Below are 6,000 nucleotides of genomic sequence, written 5' to 3'. Positions count from 1 at the left end.
TTTCATTTAGAGCAGACCGTTATTGAGTCGTCCTTGAGAACGCTCCACTTTCCGCCCTTCTGTCTGCGGGGCTGGTATTCCAGCCTCTTGTGCTGTGTGTGTGTGTGTGAAGCAGAGATTGCTCTGATTTCTAATATCTAACGTGTGTTCTGGCCTGAGGGCTTTTTTCCTCACTACAACATCACTCACCACAGCAACCCGTCGCCATGGCGCAGCATGATGCTGCTGTCAGTGTTGCCGTGGTTACGCAGGCACATCAGCTGTCATTGCTGTTCATCCTCAGGTTTCTATGGCCACCAGAGCGGAGGCATTTTAATTCGTTATAAAGATATTCGTTTTGTTTATATGTTTGTAATACTTGTTTGTGGTAACACGTTGATTGTGAACTGTGACTGATATAAGACATGTTTTGGGTTGCTCATACTTTATATTTATATTTGTGGATATAACCAAGAAAATGTAAGTATTTTAATGGTATAGATGATAACATGTAGAAGCCCAGAGAACGACTCATTGTGGAATGAGCCAATAATAGATACTTCAACGCCCACTTCATCATCACAACTTATATATAATGTCGTAGATCTGAATATAATGCCGTAGATCTGAATATAATGCCATAGATCTGAATATAATGCCGTAGATCTGAATATAATGCCATAGATCTGAATATAATGCCATAGATCTGAATATAATGCCGTAGATCTGAATATAATGCCAAAGATCTGAATATAATGTCGTAGATCTGAATATAATGTCGTAGATCTGAATATAATGCCGTAGATCTGAATATAATGCCATAGTTCTGAATATAATGCCATAGATCTGAATATAATGCCATAGATCTGAATATAATGCCATAGATCTGAATATAATGCCATAGATCTGAATATAATGCCATAGATCTGAATATAATGCCATAGATCTGAATATAATGCCGTAGATCTGAATATAATGCCGTAGATCTGAATATAACGTCGTAGATCTGAATATAATGCCATAGATCTGAATATAATGCCATAGATCTGAATATAATGCCGTAGATCTGAATATAACGTCGTAGATCTGAATATAACGCCGTAGATCTGAATATAACGCCGTAGATCTGAATATAACGCCGTAGATCTGAATATAACGCCGTAGATCTGAATATAACGCCGTAGATCTGAATATAACGCCGTAGATCTGAATATAACGCCGTAGATCTGAATATAACGCCGTAGATCTGAATATAACGCCGTAGATCTGAATATAACGTCGTAGATCTGAATATAACGCCGTAGATCTGAATATAACGCCGTAGATCTGAATATAATGCCGTAGATCTGAATATAACGCCGTAGATCTGAATATAACGTCGTAGATCTGAATATAACGCCGTAGATCTGAATATAACGCCGTAGATCTGAATATAACGCCATAGATCTGAATATAACGCCATAGATAGAATATAATGCCATAGATCTGAATATAATGCCATAGATCTGAATATAACGCCGTAGATCTGAATATAATGCCGTAGATCTGAATATAACGCCGTAGATCTGAATATAACGCCGTAGATCTGAATATAATGCCGTAGATCTGAATATAATGCAGTAGATCTGAATATAATGCCGTAGATCTGAATATAATGCCGTAGATCTGAATATGATGCCGTAGATCTGAATATAACGCCGTAGATCTGAATATAACGCCGTAGATCTGAATATAATGCCGTAGATCTGAATATAATGTCGTAGATCTGAATATAATGCCGTAGATCTGAATATAATGCCGTAGATCTGAATATAATGCCGTAGATCTGAATATAATGCCGTAGATCTGAATATAATGCCGTAGATCTGAATATAATGCCGTAGATCTGAATATAATGCCGTAGATCTGAATATAATGCCGTAGATCTGAATATAATGCCGTAGATCTGAATATAATGCCGTAGATCTGAATATAACGCCGTAGATCTGAATATAACGCCGTAGATCTGAATATAATGCCGTAGATCTGAATATAATGCCATAGATCTGAATATAATGCCGTAGATCTGAATATAATGCCGTAGATCTGAATATAATGCCGTAGATCTGAATATAATGCCATAGATCTGAATATAATGCCATAGATCTGAATATAATGCCGTAGATCTGAATATAATGCCGTAGATCTGAATATAACGTCGTAGATCTGAATATAACGCCGTAGATCTGAATATAACGCCGTAGATCTGAATATAACGCCGTAGATCTGAATATAACGCCGTAGATCTGAATATAACGCCGTAGATCTGAATATAACGCCGTAGATCTGAATATAACGCCGTAGATCTGAATATAACGCCGTAGATCTGAATATAACGCCGTAGATCTGAATATAACGCCGTAGATCTGAATATAACGCCGTAGATCTGAATATAACGCCGTAGATCTGAATATAACGCCGTAGATCTGAATATAATGCCGTAGATCTGAATATAATGCCGTAGATCTGAATATAATGCCATAGATCTGAATATTAAGCTCACAGCAGCCACGGCCATTCAAACAGAGCGTTCAAATCAGAGGCTAAAATTGGGGTAGAAAAAATGCCTTTTATTTCTAAATTATGAATTTTTCATTCATAATGCACACCAGTGCACACCATGAAACATTATAAAACAATGCAGTCAATGACCACTTTAATTCATTACTATCATGGACCATCGTTGATAAATTGAGCATGCCATAATAAATGTTTTCAGGATTAGGACATCACATTATTGGATGGCTCTTTTATCCTCTCCCATCAGGCCACAGCTGAAGCTATTAATTCAACAGAATGTTGGCAAACGCGAAGCCCCTCACACACACACACACACACACACACACACACACACACACACACACACACACACACACACACACACACACACACACACAGGGTGGACGGGAATGGCACATCGATACTGTCAAGCACACACGTTAAGAAAATTCTGTGGCATATTTATTCACTGAGGTGAACTGAGATTTCCACAGTTAGAAACTGCATTTATTTTTCCATTTTTTTATTATTGAATGGACAGGCATCACAGGAATTAACTACATTGTAAAATATATTAAAATAGAAAACAGATATTTTAAATGTTAATAATATTTCACAATATTACTGTCACATATGGGTGTAATAAAGCACATGAAGAGTGAGTGGAGAAACTTTAATAAATCCAAAACAGAAGAGAATAACGTAACGCAACCACATTAACATTAACAATAGAACTGAACAAAAACACAGGATTAACAACCAGGGAAGTTTACAACAATGGTAAAACAGGAACAGAACCCAGTGAAACAAGTTACAATTGCTGTTTTACTGTATTTTTGATCAAATAAATGCAGCCATGATGAGACTTATTTCAAAAAGCATAAAAAAACCGTACCAATCTCAAACTTATGTATGGTTGTGTGTTTCTATCTAAACACAGATGAGGCATAACATTGAAGTTACCGGTGAAGTGAATAACACTGATGATCTCTTCATCTCCTGTTAGTGGGTGGGATATATTAGGCAGCAAGTGAACATTTTGTCCTCAAAGTTGATGTGTTAGAAGCAGGAGAAATGGGCAAGCGTGAGGATTTGAGCGAGTTTGACAAGGGCCAGATTGTGACGGCTAGACGACTGGGTCAGAGCATCTCCAAAACTGCAGCTCTTGTGGGCTGTTCCCGGTCTGCAGTGGTCAGTATCTATCAAAAGTGCTCCAAGGAAGGAACAGTGGAGAACCGGCCACAGGGTCATGGGCGGCCAAGGCTCATTGATGCACGTGGGGAGCGAAAGCTGGCCCGTGTGGTCCGATCAAACATAGCCGCTGACCAGTCAGGGTGGCCTCTGACACCTGACCCCGCCGAAAGCACCAACAGTGGCACGTGGGCATCAGAACTGGACCACGGAGCAATGGAAGAAGGTGGCCTGGTCTGAGGAATCACGTGTTCTTTTACATCACGTGGATGGCCGGGTGTGTGTGCGTGGCTTACCTGAGGAACACATGGCCCCAGGATGCTCTATGGGAAGAAGGCGAGCCGGCGGAGGCAGTGTGATGCTTTGGCCAATGTTCTGCTGGGAAACCTTGGGTCCTCCATCCATGTGGATGTTACTTTGACACGCTCCACCTACCTAAGCATTGCTGAGACCATGTTCAGCCTTTGATGGAAACGGTATTCTGGTGGCTGTGGCTCTTCCAGCAGGATAATGCTCCTGACACAAAGCACAAATGCTTCAGGAATGGTTTGAGAAGCACAACAACCAGTTTGAGGCGTTGACTCGGCCTCCAGATTCCCCAGATCTCAATCCAATCGAGCATCTGTGGGATGTGCTGAAGTCTGATCCATGGAGGCCCCACCTCACTACTTACAGGACTTAAAGGATCTGCTGCTAACATCTTGGTGCCAGAAACCACAGCACACCTTCAGGGGTCTAGTGGAGTCCATGACTCAACGGGTCAGCAAAAGGGGGACCAACAAATTATTATTTAGATGGTAATATTGTTGTAATATACCCCTCAAAAATGTGTAGCATCAATCATGTAAAAATGTCAATATGTCATATAATATAGGTTTTCTTGTCCTTATCTTAAAAAGGATCGTCAGTCATTTCATGGGGAGATCCCTGCTCTGTTTGGATGAGAGTTCCACCATCATCTCTTATGAAATCCTCTTATGGGGATGACGGGCTTGTCTTTAAGTGTCAGCTCTTGATTTCATAATGTGCAGTTGTATTTATTTTCAGTGATCCGGCAGGGTCTCGGCTCTCGAGTGCTGAAGTGGATTTGGGTCATGCTAGTTTTAGAGTGCCTCTCCTCCCTCTCTCAATCCATCAGAACGACAAGCCCTAAAAGGATATTCACATCAGTAGTTAAAAAGCCAGGCTTTAACACTTACAGTTCAGCTTTTTACCCTTGTTACCCACCATAAGCTTTTTTAAAGGGGTCATGAACTGTGTTCATTTATAATGTTTCATGGGGTGCACTTATTTCATGGGGTGCAAAGTATGATATTTACATATTAAATTGTCATAATGTACAAATAAAAAGCATACTTCCTACCCTGATTTTAGCCTCTGATTTGAGGGGTGTGTCTGCTGTGAGACTTCAGTGTAAACGCCCACTGCTGTGATTGGCTGCTGTGAGACTTCAGTGTAAACGCCCACTGCTGTGATTGGCTGCTGTGAGACTTCAGTGTAAACGCCCACTGCTGTGATTGGCTGCTGTGAGACTTCAGTGTAAACGCCCACTGATGTGATTGGCTGCTGTGAGACTTCAGTGTATATTTAGATCTAAGGCATTATATTCAGATCTACGGCATTATATTCAGATCTTTGGCATTATATTCAGATCTATGGCATTATATTCAGATCTACGGCATTATATTCAGATCTACGGCATTATATTCAGATCTACGGCATTATATTCAGATCTATGGCATTATATTCAGATCTACGGCATTATATTCAGATCTACGGCATTATATTCAGATCTATGGCATCATATTCAGATCTATGGCATTATATTCAGATCTATGGCATTATATTCAGATCTACGGCATTATATTCAGTTCTATGGCATCATATTCAGATCTATGGCATTATATTCAGATCTACGACATTATATTCAGATCTTTGGCATTATATTCAGATCTATGGCATTATATTCAGATCTACGGCATTATATTCAGATCTACGGCATTATATTCAGATCTATGGCATTATATTCAGATCTATGGCATTATATTCAGATCTACGACATTATATTCAGATCTTTGGCATTATATTCAGATCTATGGCATTATATTCAGATCTACGGCATTATATTCAGATCTACGGCATTATATTCAGATCTACGGCATTATATTCAGATCTAAGGCATTATATTCAGATCTACGGCATTATATTCAGATCTATGGCATTATATTCAGATCTAAGGCATTATATTCAGATCTAAGGCATTATATTCAGATTACGGGAGTTTTGGTGCGA

General features: G+C 39.5%; 1 protein-coding gene across 1 annotated transcript in view; it reads left to right on the top strand.

Moving 5' to 3' along the window:
* The window catches only part of ppm1e (protein phosphatase, Mg2+/Mn2+ dependent, 1E), a 78,446-nt gene that overhangs the window by 49,081 nt on the left and 23,365 nt on the right, over positions 1 to 6,000 (top strand). The gene's annotated exons all lie outside the window — the stretch shown is intronic.

Source organism: Pseudorasbora parva, chromosome 23 (genome assembly GCF_024679245.1).
Source record: "Pseudorasbora parva isolate DD20220531a chromosome 23, ASM2467924v1, whole genome shotgun sequence".
Taxonomy (NCBI): domain Eukaryota; kingdom Metazoa; phylum Chordata; class Actinopteri; order Cypriniformes; family Gobionidae; genus Pseudorasbora; species Pseudorasbora parva.
The sequence above is the reverse complement of the archived record's forward strand: the minus strand, read 5'-3'. Positions and strand labels throughout refer to the sequence as shown.